At 39.8% G+C, this 15,597-nt stretch overlaps 23 non-coding genes and 11 pseudogenes across 23 annotated transcripts; all 34 read right to left on the bottom strand.

Moving 5' to 3' along the window:
* Window positions 1-83: 83 nt before the first annotated feature.
* Window positions 84-202, bottom strand: LOC146016599 (5S ribosomal RNA). The gene has a single exon (XR_014449485.1). It is a non-coding gene; the product is annotated as a 5S ribosomal RNA (ribosomal RNA).
* Window positions 203-547: 345 nt separating this feature from the next.
* On the bottom strand, window positions 548-666 carry LOC146017225 (5S ribosomal RNA). Its single transcript, XR_014450096.1, has one exon. It is a non-coding gene; the product is annotated as a 5S ribosomal RNA (ribosomal RNA).
* Window positions 667-1,011: 345 nt separating this feature from the next.
* LOC146011428 (5S ribosomal RNA) lies at window positions 1,012-1,130 on the bottom strand (annotated as a pseudogene).
* A 345-nt stretch (window positions 1,131-1,475) lies between these two features.
* On the bottom strand, window positions 1,476-1,594 carry LOC146011214 (5S ribosomal RNA; annotated as a pseudogene).
* Window positions 1,595-1,939: 345 nt separating this feature from the next.
* LOC146014753 (5S ribosomal RNA) lies at window positions 1,940-2,058 on the bottom strand. The gene has a single exon (XR_014447697.1). It is a non-coding gene; the product is annotated as a 5S ribosomal RNA (ribosomal RNA).
* Window positions 2,059-2,405: 347 nt separating this feature from the next.
* On the bottom strand, window positions 2,406-2,524 carry LOC146014932 (5S ribosomal RNA). Its single transcript, XR_014447871.1, has one exon. It is a non-coding gene; the product is annotated as a 5S ribosomal RNA (ribosomal RNA).
* Window positions 2,525-2,869: 345 nt separating this feature from the next.
* On the bottom strand, window positions 2,870-2,988 carry LOC146010926 (5S ribosomal RNA; annotated as a pseudogene).
* Window positions 2,989-3,333: 345 nt separating this feature from the next.
* LOC146010501 (5S ribosomal RNA) lies at window positions 3,334-3,452 on the bottom strand (annotated as a pseudogene).
* Window positions 3,453-3,798: 346 nt separating this feature from the next.
* On the bottom strand, window positions 3,799-3,917 carry LOC146014403 (5S ribosomal RNA). Its single transcript, XR_014447359.1, has one exon. It is a non-coding gene; the product is annotated as a 5S ribosomal RNA (ribosomal RNA).
* A 345-nt stretch (window positions 3,918-4,262) lies between these two features.
* LOC146011763 (5S ribosomal RNA) lies at window positions 4,263-4,381 on the bottom strand. The gene has a single exon (XR_014444974.1). It is a non-coding gene; the product is annotated as a 5S ribosomal RNA (ribosomal RNA).
* Window positions 4,382-4,726: 345 nt separating this feature from the next.
* LOC146016831 (5S ribosomal RNA) lies at window positions 4,727-4,845 on the bottom strand. The gene has a single exon (XR_014449712.1). It is a non-coding gene; the product is annotated as a 5S ribosomal RNA (ribosomal RNA).
* Window positions 4,846-5,190: 345 nt separating this feature from the next.
* On the bottom strand, window positions 5,191-5,309 carry LOC146017408 (5S ribosomal RNA). Its single transcript, XR_014450281.1, has one exon. It is a non-coding gene; the product is annotated as a 5S ribosomal RNA (ribosomal RNA).
* Window positions 5,310-5,655: 346 nt separating this feature from the next.
* LOC146014930 (5S ribosomal RNA) lies at window positions 5,656-5,774 on the bottom strand. Its single transcript, XR_014447870.1, has one exon. It is a non-coding gene; the product is annotated as a 5S ribosomal RNA (ribosomal RNA).
* A 345-nt stretch (window positions 5,775-6,119) lies between these two features.
* Window positions 6,120-6,238, bottom strand: LOC146010925 (5S ribosomal RNA; annotated as a pseudogene).
* Window positions 6,239-6,583: 345 nt separating this feature from the next.
* Window positions 6,584-6,702, bottom strand: LOC146014877 (5S ribosomal RNA). The gene has a single exon (XR_014447818.1). It is a non-coding gene; the product is annotated as a 5S ribosomal RNA (ribosomal RNA).
* A 345-nt stretch (window positions 6,703-7,047) lies between these two features.
* On the bottom strand, window positions 7,048-7,166 carry LOC146011751 (5S ribosomal RNA). The gene has a single exon (XR_014444973.1). It is a non-coding gene; the product is annotated as a 5S ribosomal RNA (ribosomal RNA).
* A 345-nt stretch (window positions 7,167-7,511) lies between these two features.
* LOC146015178 (5S ribosomal RNA) lies at window positions 7,512-7,630 on the bottom strand. The gene has a single exon (XR_014448106.1). It is a non-coding gene; the product is annotated as a 5S ribosomal RNA (ribosomal RNA).
* Window positions 7,631-7,975: 345 nt separating this feature from the next.
* Window positions 7,976-8,094, bottom strand: LOC146011670 (5S ribosomal RNA; annotated as a pseudogene).
* Window positions 8,095-8,439: 345 nt separating this feature from the next.
* LOC146017407 (5S ribosomal RNA) lies at window positions 8,440-8,558 on the bottom strand. Its single transcript, XR_014450280.1, has one exon. It is a non-coding gene; the product is annotated as a 5S ribosomal RNA (ribosomal RNA).
* A 345-nt stretch (window positions 8,559-8,903) lies between these two features.
* Window positions 8,904-9,022, bottom strand: LOC146014929 (5S ribosomal RNA). The gene has a single exon (XR_014447869.1). It is a non-coding gene; the product is annotated as a 5S ribosomal RNA (ribosomal RNA).
* A 345-nt stretch (window positions 9,023-9,367) lies between these two features.
* On the bottom strand, window positions 9,368-9,486 carry LOC146014876 (5S ribosomal RNA). Its single transcript, XR_014447817.1, has one exon. It is a non-coding gene; the product is annotated as a 5S ribosomal RNA (ribosomal RNA).
* A 345-nt stretch (window positions 9,487-9,831) lies between these two features.
* Window positions 9,832-9,950, bottom strand: LOC146010998 (5S ribosomal RNA; annotated as a pseudogene).
* A 345-nt stretch (window positions 9,951-10,295) lies between these two features.
* On the bottom strand, window positions 10,296-10,414 carry LOC146015177 (5S ribosomal RNA). Its single transcript, XR_014448105.1, has one exon. It is a non-coding gene; the product is annotated as a 5S ribosomal RNA (ribosomal RNA).
* Window positions 10,415-10,759: 345 nt separating this feature from the next.
* Window positions 10,760-10,878, bottom strand: LOC146011613 (5S ribosomal RNA; annotated as a pseudogene).
* A 345-nt stretch (window positions 10,879-11,223) lies between these two features.
* LOC146011077 (5S ribosomal RNA) lies at window positions 11,224-11,342 on the bottom strand (annotated as a pseudogene).
* A 346-nt stretch (window positions 11,343-11,688) lies between these two features.
* Window positions 11,689-11,807, bottom strand: LOC146014752 (5S ribosomal RNA). The gene has a single exon (XR_014447696.1). It is a non-coding gene; the product is annotated as a 5S ribosomal RNA (ribosomal RNA).
* A 346-nt stretch (window positions 11,808-12,153) lies between these two features.
* Window positions 12,154-12,272, bottom strand: LOC146014928 (5S ribosomal RNA). The gene has a single exon (XR_014447868.1). It is a non-coding gene; the product is annotated as a 5S ribosomal RNA (ribosomal RNA).
* A 345-nt stretch (window positions 12,273-12,617) lies between these two features.
* Window positions 12,618-12,736, bottom strand: LOC146010923 (5S ribosomal RNA; annotated as a pseudogene).
* Window positions 12,737-13,080: 344 nt separating this feature from the next.
* Window positions 13,081-13,199, bottom strand: LOC146015372 (5S ribosomal RNA). Its single transcript, XR_014448296.1, has one exon. It is a non-coding gene; the product is annotated as a 5S ribosomal RNA (ribosomal RNA).
* A 346-nt stretch (window positions 13,200-13,545) lies between these two features.
* Window positions 13,546-13,664, bottom strand: LOC146015176 (5S ribosomal RNA). Its single transcript, XR_014448104.1, has one exon. It is a non-coding gene; the product is annotated as a 5S ribosomal RNA (ribosomal RNA).
* Window positions 13,665-14,009: 345 nt separating this feature from the next.
* LOC146011669 (5S ribosomal RNA) lies at window positions 14,010-14,128 on the bottom strand (annotated as a pseudogene).
* Window positions 14,129-14,473: 345 nt separating this feature from the next.
* Window positions 14,474-14,592, bottom strand: LOC146017406 (5S ribosomal RNA). Its single transcript, XR_014450279.1, has one exon. It is a non-coding gene; the product is annotated as a 5S ribosomal RNA (ribosomal RNA).
* A 345-nt stretch (window positions 14,593-14,937) lies between these two features.
* On the bottom strand, window positions 14,938-15,056 carry LOC146014926 (5S ribosomal RNA). Its single transcript, XR_014447866.1, has one exon. It is a non-coding gene; the product is annotated as a 5S ribosomal RNA (ribosomal RNA).
* A 345-nt stretch (window positions 15,057-15,401) lies between these two features.
* LOC146014875 (5S ribosomal RNA) lies at window positions 15,402-15,520 on the bottom strand. The gene has a single exon (XR_014447816.1). It is a non-coding gene; the product is annotated as a 5S ribosomal RNA (ribosomal RNA).
* Window positions 15,521-15,597: the final 77 nt, after the last annotated feature.

The raw sequence follows: 15,597 nt of genomic DNA, 5'->3' as shown, positions 1-15,597 counted from the left end.
AAATGTCTGTACTGGCAATAAAAAGAAAAAGTTTCCAATTTAAATAGCTAGAGAATAAAAACAATTTGCCTGTAATGTGAAAAAACCTACAGCACCTGGTGTTCCCATGTGGTCTCCCACCCAAGTACTAACCAGGCCCAACATTGCTTAGCTTCCAAGATCAGACGAGATTCGGCCTATCCAATGTGGTATAGCTGTAGGTGAGATACACGCACTTTTTTGCCCTCTTCTACTTCTATCACCAGGTAAGCTAATACAAAAGTTTCCTAACTGTATTGGCTTACTGAAAAAAATCATGTGTTGGTAATGTAAAAAGACCTACAGGACATGATATTAGCAGGGGGTCTTAAATTAAACTACTAAAGAGGCTCAACACTGTTTAGCTGCCAAAAGCAGTTGGAATTGGGCCTAAACAGTGTGGTAAGTCTTTAGGTGATGGCTATTGTGTCTGTTTGACCTCTTCCAAATGTCTGTGCTGGCAATAAAAAGAAAAAGTTTCCTATTTAAATAGCTAGAGAATAAAAACAATTTGCCAGTAATGTGAAAAAACCTACAGCACCTGGTGTTCCCATGTGGTCTCCCACCCAAGTACTAACCAGGACCAACACTGCTTAGCTTCCAAGATCAGACGAGATTGGGCCTATCCAATGTGGTACGGCTGTAGGTGAGTTAAAGCCACTTTTTTGCCCTCTTCTACTTCTATCACCAGGTAAGCTAATACAAAAGTTTCCTAACTGTATTGGCTTACTGAAAAAAATCATGTGTTGGTAATGTAAAAAGATCTACAGGACATGATATTAGCAGGGGGTCTTAAATTAAACTACAAAAGAGGCTCAACACTGTTTAGCTGCCAAAAGCAGTTGGAATTGAGCCTAAACAGTGTGGTAAGTCTTTAGGTGATGGCTATTGTGTCTGTTTGACCTCTTCCAAATGTCTGTGCTGGCAATAAAAAGAAAAAGTTTCCAATATAAATAGCTAGAGAATAAAAACAATTTGCCTGTAATGTGAAAAAACCTACAGCACCTGGTGTTATGATGTGGTCTCCCACCCAAGTACTAACCAGGCCCAACACTGCTTAGCTTCCAAGAACAGACAAGATTGGGCCTATCCAATGTGGTATGGCTGTAGGTGAAATACAGGCACTTTTTTGCCCTCTTCTACTTCTATCACCAGGTAAGCTAATAAAAAAGTTTCCTAACTGTATTGGCTTACTGAAAAAAATCATGTGTTGGTAATGTAAAAAGACCTACAGGAAATGATATTAGCAGGGGGTCTTAAATTAAACTACTAAAGAGGCTCAACACTGTTTAGATGCCAAAAGCAGTTGGACTTGAGCCTAAACAGTGTGGTAAGTCTTTAGGTGATGGCTAGTGTGTCTGTTTGACCTCTTCCAAATGTCTGTGCTGGCAATAAAAAGAAAAAGTTTCCAATATAAATAGCTAGAGAATAAAAACAATTTGCCAGTAATGTGAAAAAACCTACAGCACCTGGTGTTCCCAGGTGGTCTCCCACCCAAGTACTAACCAGGCCCAACACTGCTTAGCTTCCAAGATCAGACGATATTGGGCCTATCCAACGTGTTATGGCTGTAGGTGAAATACAGGCACTTTTTTGCCCTCTTCTACTTCTATCACCAGGTAAGCTAATACAAAAGTTTCCTAACTGTATTGGCTTACTGAAAAAAATCATGTGTTGGTAAAGTAAAAAGACCTACAGGACATGATATTAGCAGGGGGTCTTAAATTAAACTACAAAAGAGGCTCAACACTGTTTAGCTGCCAAAAGCAGTTGGAATTGAGCCTAAACAGTGTGGTAAGTCTTTAGGTGATGGCTATTGTGTCTGTTTGACCTCTTCCAAATGTCTGTGCTGGCAATAAAAAGAAAAAGTTTCCAATTTAAATAGCTAGAGAATAAAAATAATTTGCCAGTAATGTGAAAAAACCTACAGCACCTGGTGTTCCCAGGTGGTCTCCCACCCAAGTACTAACCAGGCCCAACACTGCTTAGCTTCCAAGATCAGACGAGATTGGGCCTATCCAATGTGGTACGGCTGTAGGTGAGATACAGGCACTTTTTTGCCCTCTTCTACTTCTAACACCAGGTAAGCTAATAAAAAAGTTTCCTAACTGTATTGGCTTACTTAAAAAAAAATTATGTGTTGGTAATGTAAAAAGACCTACAGGACATGATATTAGCAGGGGGTCTTAAATTAAACTACTAAACAGGCTCAACACTGTTTAGCTGCCAAAAGCAGTTGGAATTGGGCCTAAACAGTGTGGTAAGTCTTTATGTGATGGCTATTGTGTCTGTTTGACCTCTTCCAAATGTCTGTACTGGCAATAAAAAGAAAAAGTTTCCAATTTAAATAGCTAGAGAATAAAAACAATTTGCCTGTAATGTGAAAAAACCTACAGCACCTGGTGTTCCCATGTGGTCTCCCACCCAAGTACTAACCAGGCCCAACACTGCTTAGCTTCCAAGATCAGACGAGATTGGGCCTATCCAATGTGGAATGGCTGTAGGTGAGTTAAAGCCACTTTTTTGCCCTCTTCTACTTCTATTACCAGGTAAGCTAATACAAAAGTTTCCTAACTGTATTGGCTTACTGAAAAAAATCATGTGTTGGTAATGTAAAAAGACCTACAGGACATGATATTAGCAGGGGGTCTTAAATTAAACTACAAAAGAGGCTCAACACTGTTTAGCTGCCAAAAGCAGTTGGAATTGAGCCTAAACATTGTGGTAAGTCTTTAGGTGATGGCTATTGTGTCTGTTTGACCTCTTCCAAATGTCTGTGCTGGCAATAAAATGAAAAAGTTTCCAATATAAATAGCTAGAGAATAAAAACAATTTGCCAGTAATGTGAAAAAACCTACAGCACCTGGTGTTTCCATGTGGTCTCCCACCCAAGTACTAACCAGGCCCAACACTGCTTAGCTTATAAGTTCAGATGAGATTGGGCCTATCCAATGTGGTATGGCTGTAGGTGAGATACAGGCACTTATTTGCCCTTTTCTACTTCTATCACCAGGTAAGCTAATAAAAAAGTTTCCTAACTGTATTGGCTTACTGAAAAAAATCATGTGTTGGTAATGTAAAAAGACCTACAGGACATGATATTAGCAGGGGGTCTTAAATTAAACTACAAAAGAGGCTCAACACTGTTTAGCTGCCAAAAGCAGTTGGAATTGAGCCTAAACAGTGTGGTAAGTCTTTAGGTGATGGCTATTGTGTCTGTTTGACCTCTTCCAAATGTCTGTGCTGGCAATAAAAAGAAAAAGTTTCCAATTTAAATAGCTAGAGAATAAAAACAATTTGCCTGTAATGTGAAAAAACCTACAGCACCTGGTGTTCCCAGGTGGTCTCCCACCCAAGTACTAACTAGGCCAAACACTGCTTAGCTTCCAAGATCAGACGAGATTGGGCCTATCCAATGTGGTATGGCTGTAGGTGAGATACAGGCACTTTTTTGCCCTCTTCTACTTCTATCACCAGGTAAGCTAATAAAAAAGTTTCCTAACTGTATTGGCTTACTTAAAAAAAATCATGTGTTGGTAATGTAAAAAGACCTACAGGACATGATATTAGCAGGGGGTCTTAAATTAAACTACTAAACAGGCTCAACACTGTTTAGCTGCCAAAAGCAGTTGGAATTGGGCCTAAACAGTGTGGTAAGTCTTTAGGTGATGGCTATTGTGTCTGTTTGACCTCTTCCAAATGTCTGTACTGGCAATAAAAAGAAAAAGTTTCCAATTTAAATAGCTAGAGAATAAAAACAATTTGCCTGTAATGTGAAAAAACCTACAGCACCTGGTGTTCCCATGTGGTCTCCCACCCAAGTACTAACCAGGCCCAACACTGCTTAGCTTCCAAGATCAGACGAGATTGGGCCTATCCAATGTGGTATAGCTGTAGGTGAGATACACGCACTTTTTTGCCCTCTTCTACTTCTATCACCAGGTAAGCTAATAAAAAAGTTTCCTAACTGTATTGGCTTACTGAAAAAAATCATGTGTTGGTAATGTAAAAAGACCTACAGGACATGATATTAGCAGGGAGTCTTAAATTAAACTACTAAAGAGGCCCAACACTGTTTAGCTGCCAAAAGCAGTTGGAATTGGGCCTAAACAGTGTGGTAAGTCTTTAGGTGATGGCTATTGTGTCTGTTTGACCTCTTCCAAATGTCTGTACTGGCAATAAAAAGAAAAAGTTTCCAATTTAAATAGCTAGAGAATAAAAACAATTTGCCTGTAATGTGAAAAAACCTACAGCACCTGGTGTTCCCATGTGGTCTCCCACCCAAGTACTAACCAGGCCCAACACTGCTTAGCTTCCAAGATCAGACGAGATTGGGCCTATCCAATGTGGTATGGCTGTAGGTGAGTTAAATGCACTTTTTTGCCCTCTTCTACTTCTATCACCAGGTAAGCTAATACAAAAGTTTCCTAACTGTATTGGCTTACTGAAAAAAATCATGTGTTGGTAATGTAAAAAGACCTACAGGACATGATATTAGCAGGGGGTCTTAAATTAAACTACTAAAGAGGCTCAACACTGTTTAGCTGCCAAAAGCAGTTGGAATTGGGCCTAAACAGTGTGGTAAGTCTTTAGGTGATGGCTATTGTGTCTGTTTGACCTCTTCCAAATGTCTGTGCTGGCAATAAAAAGAAAAAGTTTCCTATTTAAATAGCTAGAGAATAAAAACAATTTGCCAGTAATGTGAAAAAACCTACAGCACCTGGTGTTCCCATGTGGTCTTCCACCCAAGTACTAACCAGGCCCAACACTGCTTAGCTTCCAAGATCAGACGAGATTGGGCCTATCCAATGTGGTACGGCTGTAGGTGAGTTAAAGCCACTTTTTTGCCCTCTTCTACTTCTATCACCAGGTAAGCTAATACAAAAGTTTCCTAACTGTATTGGCTTACTGAAAAAAATCATGTGTTGGTAATGTAAAAAGACCTACAGGACATGATATTAGCAGGGGGTCTTAAATTAAACTACAAAAGAGGCTCAACACTGTTTAGCTGCCAAAAGCAGTTGGAATTGAGCCTAAACAGTGTGGTAAGTCTTTAGGTGATGGCTATTGTGTCTGTTTGACCTCTTCCAAATGTCTGTGCTGGCAATAAAAAGAAAAAGTTTCCAATATAAATAGTTAGAGAATAAAAACAATTTGCCAGTAATGTGAAAAAACCTACAGCACCTGGTGTTCCCAGGTGGTCTCCCACCCAAGTACTAACCAGGCCCAACACTGCTTAGCTTCCAAGATCAGACGATATTGGGCCTATCCAACGTGGTATGGCTGTAGGTGAAATACTGGCACTTTTTTGCCCTCTTCTTCTTCTATCACCAGGTAAGCTAATACAAAAGTTTCCTAACTGTATTGGCTTACTTAAAAAAAATTATGTGTTGGTAATGTAAAAAGACCTACAGGACATGATATTAGCAGGGGGTCTTAAATTAAACTACTAAACAGGCTCAACACTGTTTAGCTGCCAAAAGCAGTTGGAATTGGGCCTAAACAGTGTGGTAAGTCTTTATGTGATGGCTATTGTGTCTGTTTGACCTCTTCCAAATGTCTGTACTGGCAATAAAAAGAAAAAGTTTCCAATTTAAATAGCTAGAGAATAAAAACAATTTGCCTGTAATGTGAAAAAACCTACAGCACCTGGTGTTCCCATGTGGTCTCCCACCCAAGTACTAACCAGGCCCAACACTGCTTAGCTTCCAAGATCAGACGAGATTGGGCCTATCCAATGTGGAATGGCTGTAGGTGAGTTAAAGCCACTTTTTTGCCCTCTTCTACTTCTATTACCAGGTAAGCTAATACAAAAGTTTCCTAACTGTATTGGCTTACTGAAAAAAATCATGTGTTGGTAATGTAAAAAGACCTACAGGACATGATATTAGCAGGGGGTCTTAAATTAAACTACAAAAGAGGCTCAACACTGTTTAGCTGCCAAAAGCAGTTGGAATTGAGCCTAAACATTGTGGTAAGTCTTTAGGTGATGGCTATTGTGTCTGTTTGACCTCTTCCAAATGTCTGTGCTGGCAATAAAATGAAAAAGTTTCCAATATAAATAGCTAGAGAATAAAAACAATTTGCCAGTAATGTGAAAAAACCTACAGCACCTGGTGTTTCCATGTGGTCTCCCACCCAAGTACTAACCAGGCCCAACACTGCTTAGCTTATAAGTTCAGATGAGATTGGGCCTATCCAATGTGGTATGGCTGTAGGTGAGATACAGGCACTTATTTGCCCTTTTCTACTTCTATCACCAGGTAAGCTAATAAAAAAGTTTCCTAACTGTATTGGCTTACTGAAAAAAATCATGTGTTGGTAATGTAAAAAGACCTACAGGACATGATATTAGCAGGGGGTCTTAAATTAAACTACAAAAGAGGCTCAACACTGTTTAGCTGCCAAAAGCAGTTGGAATTGAGCCTAAACAGTGTGGTAAGTCTTTAGGTGATGGCTATTGTGTCTGTTTGACCTCTTCCAAATGTCTGTGCTGGCAATAAAAAGAAAAAGTTTCCAATTTAAATAGCTAGAGAATAAAAACAATTTGCCTGTAATGTGAAAAAACCTACAGCACCTGGTGTTCCCATGTGGTCTCCCACCCAAGTACAAACCAGGCCCAACACTGCTTAGCTTCCAAGATCAGACGAGATTGGGCCTATCCAATGTGGTATGGCTGTAGGTGAGATACAGGCACTTTTTTGCCCTCTTCTACTTCTATCACCAGGTAAGCTAATACAAAAGTTTCCTAACTGTATTGGCTTACTGTAAAAAATCATGTGTTGGTAATGTAAAAAGACCTACAGGACATGATATTAGCAGGGAGTCTTAAATTAAACTACTAAAGAGGCCCAACACTGTTTAGCTGCCAAAAGCAGTTGGAATTGGGCCTAAACAGTGTGGTAAGTCTTTAGGTGATGGCTATTGTGTCTGTTTGACCTCTTCCAAATGTCTGTACTGGCAATAAAAAGAAAAAGTTTCCAATTTAAATAGCTAGAGAATAAAAACAATTTGCCTGTAATGTGAAAAAACCTACAGCACCTGGTGTTCCCATGTGGTCTCCCACCCAAGTACTAACCAGGCCCAACACTGCTTAGCTTCCAAGATCAGACGAGATTGGGCCTATCCAATGTGGTATGGCTGTAGGTGAGTTAAAGGCACTTTTTTGCCCTCTTCTACTTCTATCACCAGGTAAGCTAATACAAAAGTTTCCTAACTGTATTGGCTTACTGAAAAAAATCATGTGTTGGTAATGTAAAAAGACCTACAGGACATGATATTAGCAGGGGGTCTTAAATTAAACTACTAAAGAGGCTCAACACTGTTTAGCTGCCAAAAGCAGTTGGAATTGGGCCTAAACAGTGTGGTAAGTCTTTAGGTGATGGCTATTGTGTCTGTTTGACCTCTTCCAAATGTCTGTGCTGGCAATAAAAAGAAAAAGTTTCCTATTTAAATAGCTAGAGAATAAAAACAATTTGCCAGTAATGTGAAAAAACCTACAGCACCTGGTGTTCCCATGTGGTCTCCCACCCAAGTACTAACCAGGCCCAACACTGCTTAGCTTCCAAGATCAGACGAGATTGGGCCTATCCAATGTGGTACGGCTGTAGGTGAGTTAAAGCCACTTTTTTGCCCTCTTCTACTTCTATCACCAGGTAAGCTAATACAAAAGTTTCCTAACTGTATTGGCTTACTGAAAAAAATCATGTGTTGGTAATGTAAAAAGACCTACAGGACATGATATTAGCAGGGGGTCTTAAATTAAACTACAAAAGAGGCTCAACACTGTTTAGCTGCCAAAAGCAGTTGGAATTGAGCCTAAACAGTGTGGTAAGTCTTTAGGTGATGGCTATTGTGTCTGTTTGACCTCTTCCAAATGTCTGTGCTGGCAATAAAAAGAAAAAGTTTCCAATATAAATAGCTAGAGAATAAAAACAATTTGCCTGTAATGTGAAAAAACCTACAGCACCTGGTGTTATGATGTGGTCTCCCACCCAAGTACTAACCAGGCCCAACACTGCTTAGCTTCCACGAACAGACAAGATTGGGCCTATCCAATGTGGTAAGGCTGTAGGTGAAATACAGGCACTTTTTTGCCCTCTTCTACTTCTATCACCAGGTAAGCTAATAAAAAAGTTTCCTAACTGTATTGGCTTACTGAAAAAAATCATGTGTTGGTAATGTAAAAAGACCTACAGGACATGATATTAGCAGGGGGTCTTAAATTAAACTACTAAAGAGGCTCAACACTGTTTAGATGCCAAAAGCAGTTGGAATTGAGCCTAAACAGTGTGGTAAGTCTTTAGGTGATGGCTAGTGTGTCTGTTTGACCTCTTCCAAATGTCTGTGCTGGCAATAAAAAGAAAAAGTTTCCAATATAAATAGCTAGAGAATAAAAACAATTTGCCAGTAATGTGAAAAAACCTACAGCACCTGGTGTTCCCAGGTGGTCTCCCACCCAAGTACTAACCAGGCCCAACACTGCTTAGCTTCCAAGATCAGACGATATTGGGCCTATCCAACGTGGTATGGCTGTAGGTGAAATACAGGCACTTTTTTGCCCTCTTCTACTTCTATCACCAGGTAAGCTAATACAAAAGTTTCCTAACTGTATTGGCTTACTGAAAAAAATCATGTGTTGGTAAAGTAAAAAGACCTACAGGACATGATATTAGCAGGGGGTCTTAAATTAAACTACTAAACAGGCTCAACACTGTTTAGCTGCCAAAAGCAGTTGGAATTGGGCCTAAACAGTGTGGTAAGTCTTTATGTGATGGCTATTGTGTCTGTTTGACCTCTTCCAAATGTCTGTACTGGCAATAAAAAGAAAAAGTTTCCAATTTAAATAGCTAGAGAATAAAAACAATTTGCCTGTAATGTGAAAAAACCTACAGCACCTGGTGTTCCCATGTGGTCTCCCACCCAAGTACTAACCAGGCCCAACACTGCTTAGCTTCCAAGATCAGACGAGATTGGGCCTATCCAATGTGGAATGGCTGTAGGTGAGTTAAAGCCACTTTTTTGCCCTCTTCTACTTCTATTACCAGGTAAGCTAATACAAAAGTTTCCTAACTGTATTGGCTTACTGAAAAAAATCATGTGTTGGTAATGTAAAAAGACCTACAGGACATGATATTAGCAGGGGGTCTTAAATTAAACTACAAAAGAGGCTCAACACTGTTTAGCTGCCAAAAGCAGTTGGAATTGAGCCTAAACAGTGTGGTAAGTCTTTAGGTGATGGCTATTGTGTCTGTTTGACCTCTTCCAAATGTCTGTGCTGGCAATAAAAAGAAAAAGTTTCCAATTTAAATAGCTAGAGAATAAAAACAATTTGCCTGTAATGTGAAAAAACCTACAGCACCTGGTGTTCCCATGTGGTCTCCCACCCAAGTACAAACCAGGCCCAACACTGCTTAGCTTCCAAGATCAGACGAGATTGGGCCTATCCAATGTGGTATGGCTGTAGGTGAGATACAGGCACTTTTTTGCCCTCTTCTACTTCTATCACCAGGTAAGCTAATACAAAAGTTTCCTAACTGTATTGGCTTACTGAAAAAAATCATGTGTTGGTAATGTAAAAAGACCTACAGGACATGATATTAGCAGGGAGTCTTAAATTAAACTACTAAAGAGGCCCAACACTGTTTAGCTGCCAAAAGCAGTTGGAATTGGGCCTAAACAGTGTGGTAAGTCTTTAGGTGATGGCTATTGTGTCTGTTTGACCTCTTCCAAATGTCTGTACTGGCAATAAAAAGAAAAAGTTTCCAATTTAAATAGCTAGAGAATAAAAACAATTTGCCTGTAATGTGAAAAAAAATACAGCACCTGGTGTTCCCATGTGGTCTCCCACCCAAGTACTAACCAGGCCCAACACTGCTTAGCTTCCAAGATCAGACGAGATTGGGCCTATGCAATTTGGTATGGCTGTAGGTGAGATACAGGCACTTTTTTGCCCTCTTCTACTTCTATCACCAGGTAAGCTAATAAAAAAGTTTCCTAACTGTATTGGCTTACTGAAAAAAATCATGTGTTGGTAATGTAAAAAGACCTACAGGACATGATATTAGCAGGGGGTCTTAAATTAAACTACTAAAGAGGCTCAACACTGTTTAGCTGCCAAAAGCAGTTGGAATTGGGCCTAAACAGTGTGGTAAGTCTTTAGGTGATGGCTATTGTGTCTGTTTGACCTCTTCCAAATGTCTGTGCTGGCAATAAAAAGAAAAAGTTTCCTATTTAAATAGCTAGAGAATAAAAACAATTTGCCACTAATGTGAAAAAACCTACAGCACCTGGTGTTCCCATGTGGTCTCCCACCCAAGTACTAACCAGGCCCAACACTGCTTAGCTTCCAAGATCAGACGAGATTGGGCCTATCCAATGTGGTACGGCTGTAGGTGAGTTAAAGACACTTTTTTGCCCTCTTCTACTTCTATCACCAGGTAAGCTAATACAAAAGTTTCCTAACTGTATTGGCTTACTGAAAAAAATCATGTGTTGGTAATGTAAAAAGACCTACAGGACATGATATTAGCAGGGGGTCTTAAATTAAACTACAAAAGAGGCTCAACACTGTTTAGCTGCCAAAAGCAGTTGGAATTGAGCCTAAACAGTGTGGTAAGTCTTTAGGTGATGGCTATTGTGTCTGTTTGACCTCTTCCAAATGTCTGTGCTGGCAATAAAAAGAAAAAGTTTCCAATATAAATAGCTAGAGAATAAAAACAATTTGCCTGTAATGTGAAAAAACCTACAGCACCTGGTGTTATGATGTGGTCTCCCACCCAAGTACTAACCAGGCCCAACACTGCTTAGCTTCCAAGAACAGACAAGATTGGACCTATCCAATGTGGTAAGGCTGTAGGTGAAATACAGGCACTTTTTTGCCCTCTTCTACTTCTATCACCAGGTAAGCTAATAAAAAAGTTTCCTAACTGTATTGGCTTACTGAAAAAAATCATGTGTTAGTAATGTAAAAAGACCTACAGGACATGATATTAGCAGGGGGTCTTAAATTAAACTACTGAAGAGGCTCAACACTGTTTAGATGCCAAAAGCAGTTGGAATTGAGCCTAAACAGTGTGGTAAGTCTTTAGGTGATGGCTAGTGTGTCTGTTTGACCTCTTCCAAATGTCTGTGCTGGCAATAAAAAGAAAAAGTTTCCAATATAAATAGCTAGAGAATAAAAACAATTTGCCAGTAATGTGAAAAAACCTACAGCACCTGGTGTTCCCAGGTGGTCTCCCACCCAAGTACTAACCAGGCCCAACACTGCTTAGCTTCCAAGATCAGACGATATTGGGCCTATCCAACGTGGTATGGATGTAGGTGAAATACAGGCACTTTTTTGCCCTCTTCTACTTCTATCACCAGGTAAGCTAATACAAAAGTTTCCTAACTGTATTGGCTTACTGAAAAAAATCATGTGTTGGTAAAGTAAAAAGACCTACAGGACATGATATTAGCAGGGGGTCTTAAATTAAACTACAAAAGAGGCTCAACACTGTTTAGCTGCCAAAAGCAGTTGAAATTTGAGCCTAAACAGTGTGGTAAGTCTTTAGGTGATGGCTATTGTGTCTGTTTGACCTCTTCCAAATGTCTGTGCTGGCAATAAAAAGAAAAAGTTTCCAATTTAAATAGCTAGAGAATAAAAATAATTTGCCAGTAATGTGAAAAAACCTACAGCACCTGGTGTTCCCAGGTGGTCTCCCACCCAAGTACTAACCAGGCCCAACACTGCTTAGCTTCCAAGATCAGACGAGATTGGGCCTATCCAATGTGGTACGGCTGTAGGTGAGATACAGGCACTTTTTTGCCCTCTTCTACTTCTAACACCAGGTAAGCTAATAAAAAAGTTTCCTAACTGTATTGGCTTACTTAAAAAAAATTATGTGTTGGTAATGTAAAAAGACCTACAGGACATGATATTAGCAGGGGGTCTTAAATTAAACTACTAAACAGGCTCAACACTGTTTAGCTGCCAAAAGCAGTTGGAATTGGGCCTAAACAGTGTGGTAAGTCTTTATGTGATGGCTATTGTGTCTGTTTGACCTCTTCCAAATGTCTGTACTGGCAATAAAAAGAAAAAGTTTCCAATTTAAATAGCTAGAGAATAAAAACAATTTGCCTGTAATGTGAAAAAACCTACAGCACCTGGTGTTCCCATGTGGTCTCCCACCCAAGTACTAACCAGGCCCAACACTGCTTAGCTTCCAAGATCAGACGAGATTGGGCCTATCCAATGTGGAATGGCTGTAGGTGAGTTAAAGCCACTTTTTTGCCCTCTTCTACTTCTATTACCAGGTAAGCTAATACAAAAGTTTCCTAACTGTATTGGCTTACTGAAAAAAATCATGTGTTGGTAATGTAAAAAGACCTACAGGACATGATATTAGCAGGGGGTCTTAAATTAAACTACAAAAGAGGCTCAACACTGTTTAGCTGCCAAAAGCAGTTGGAATTGAGCCTAAACATTGTGGTAAGTCTTTAGGTGATGGCTATTGTGTCTGTTTGACCTCTTCCAAATGTCTGTGCTGGCAATAAAATAAAAAAGTTTCCAATATAAATAGCTAGAGAATAAAAACAATTTGCCAGTAATGTGAAAAAACCTACAGCACCTGGTGTTTCCATGTGGTCTCCCACCCAAGTACTAACCAGGCCCAACACTGCTTAGCTTATAAGTTCAGATGAGATTGGGCCTATCCAATGTGGTATGGCTGTAGGTGAGATACAGGCACTTATTTGCCCTTTTCTACTTCTATCACCAGGTAAGCTAATAAAAAAGTTTCCTAACTGTATTGGCTTACTGAAAAAAATCATGTGTTGGTAATGTAAAAAGACCTACAGGACATGATATTAGCAGGGGGTCTTAAATTAAACTACAAAAGAGGCTCAACACTGTTTAGCTGCCAAAAGCAGTTGGAATTGAGCCTAAACAGTGTGGTAAGTCTTTAGGTGATGGCTATTGTGTCTGTTTGACCTCTTCCAAATGTCTGTGCTGGCAATAAAAAGAAAAAGTTTCCAATTTAAATAGCTAGAGAATAAAAACAATTTGCCTTTAATGTGAAAAACCTACAGCACCTGGTGTTCCCAGGTGGTCTCCCACCCAAGTACTAACTAGGCCCAACACTGCTTAGCTTCCAAGATCAGACGAGATTGGGCCTATCCAATGTGGTATGGCTGTAGGTGAGATACAGGCACTTTTTTGCCCTCTTCTACTTCTATCACCAGGTAAGCTAATAAAAAAGTTTCCTAACTGTATTGGCTTACTTAAAAAAAATCATGTGTTGGTAATGTAAAAAGACCTACAGGACATGATATTAGCAGGGGGTCTTAAATTAAACTACTAAAGAGGCTCAACACTGTTTAGCTGCCAAAAGCAGTTGGAATTGGGCCTAAACAGTGTGGTAAGTCTTTAGGTGATGGCTATTGTGTCTGTTTGACCTCTTCCAAATGTCTGTGCTGGCAATAAAAAGAAAAAGTTTCCTATTTAAATAGCTAGAGAATAAAAACAATTTGCCAGTAATGTGAAAAAACCTACAGCACCTGGTGTTCCCATGTGGTCTCCCACCCAAGTACTAACCAGGCCCAACACTGCTTAGCTTCCAAGATCAGACGAGATTGGGCCTATCCAATGTGGTACGGCTGTAGGTGAGTTAAAGCCACTTTTTTGCCCTCTTCTACTTCTATCACCAGGTAAGCTAATACAAAAGTTTCCTAACTGTATTGGCTTACTGAAAAAAATCATGTGTTGGTAATGTAAAAAGACCTACAGGACATGATATTAGCAGGGGGTCTTAAATTAAACTACAAAAGAGGCTCAACACTGTTTAGCTGCCAAAAGCAGTTGGAATTGAGCCTAAACAGTGTGGTAAGTCTTTAGGTGATGGCTATTGTGTCTGTTTGACCTCTTCCAAATGTCTGTGCTGGCAATAAAAAGAAAAAGTTTCCAATATAAATAGCTAGAGAATAAAAACAATTTGCCTGTAATGTGAAAAAACCTACAGCACCTGGTGTTATGATGTGGTCTCCCACCCAAGTACTAACCAGGCCCAACACTGCTTAGCTTCCACGAACAGACAAGATTGGGCCTATCCAATGTGGTAAGGCTGTAGGTGAAATACAGGCACTTTTTTGCCCTCTTCTACTTCTATCACCAGGTAAGCTAATAAAAAAGTTTCCTAACTGTATTGGCTTACTGAAAAAAATCATGTGTTGGTAATGTAAAAAGACCTACAGGACATGATATTAGCAGGGGGTCTTAAATTAAACTACTAAAGAGGCTCAACACTGTTTAGATGCCAAAAGCAGTTGGAATTGAGCCTAAACAGTGTGGTAAGTCTTTAGGTGATGGCTAGTGTGTCTGTTTGACCTCTTCCAAATGTCTGTGCTGGCAATAAAAAGAAAAAGTTTCCAATATAAATAGCTAGAGAATAAAAACAATTTGCCAGTAATGTGAAAAAACCTACAGCACCTGGTGTTCCCAGGTGGTCTCCCACCCAAGTACTAACCAGGCCCAACACTGCTTAGCTTCCAAGATCAGACGATATTGGGCCTATCCAACGTGGTATGGCTGTAGGTGAAATACAGGCACTTTTTTGCCCTCTTCTACTTCTATCACCAGGTAAGCTAATACAAAAGTTTCCTAACTGTATTGGCTTACTGAAAAAAATCATGTGTTGGTAAAGTAAAAAGACCTACAGGACATGATATTAGCAGGGGGTCTTAAATTAAACTACTAAACAGGCTCAACACTGTTTAGCTGCCAAAAGCAGTTGGAATTGGGCCTAAACAGTGTGGTAAGTCTTTATGTGATGGCTATTGTGTCTGTTTGACCTCTTCCAAATGTCTGTACTGGCAATAAAAAGAAAAAGTTTCCAATTTAAATAGCTAGAGAATAAAAACAATTTGCCTGTAATGTGAAAAAACCTACAGCACCTGGTGTTCCCATGTGGTCTCCCACCCAAGTACTAACCAGGCCCAACACTGCTTAGCTTCCAAGATCAGACGAGATTGGGCCTATCCAATGTGGAATGGCTGTAGGTGAGTTAAAGCCACTTTTTTGCCCTCTTCTACTTCTATTACCAGGTAAGCTAATACAAAAGTTTCCTAACTGTATTGGCTTACTGAAAAAAATCATGTGTTGGTAATGTAAAAAGACCTACAGGACATGATATTAGCAGGGGGTCTTAAATTAAACTACAAAAGAGGCTCAACACTGTTTAGCTGCCAAAAGCAGTTGGAATTGAGCCTAAACAGTGTGGTAAGTCTTTAGGTGATGGCTATTGTGTCTGTTTGACCTCTTCCAAATGTCTGTGCTGGCAATAAAAAGAAAAAGTTTCCAATTTAAATAGCTAGAGAATAAAAACAATTTGCCTGTAATGTGAAAAAACCTACAGCACCTGGTGTTCCCATGTGGTCTCCCACCCAAGTACAAACCAGGCCCAACACTGCTTAGCTTCCAAGATCAGACGAGATTGGGCCTATCCAATGTGGTATGGCTGTAGGTGAGATACAGGCACTTTTTTGCCCTCTTCTACTTCTATCACCAGGTAAGCTAATACAAAAGTTTCCTAACTGTATTGG

The sequence above is a fragment of the Crinia signifera genome, chromosome 6, assembly GCF_055691185.1.
Source record: "Crinia signifera chromosome 6, ASM5569118v1, whole genome shotgun sequence".
In the NCBI taxonomy this organism is placed as follows: Eukaryota; Metazoa; Chordata; class Amphibia; order Anura; family Myobatrachidae; genus Crinia; species Crinia signifera.
Note: the sequence above shows the minus strand (reverse complement) of the source record. Positions and strands in the feature narration are given on the sequence as shown.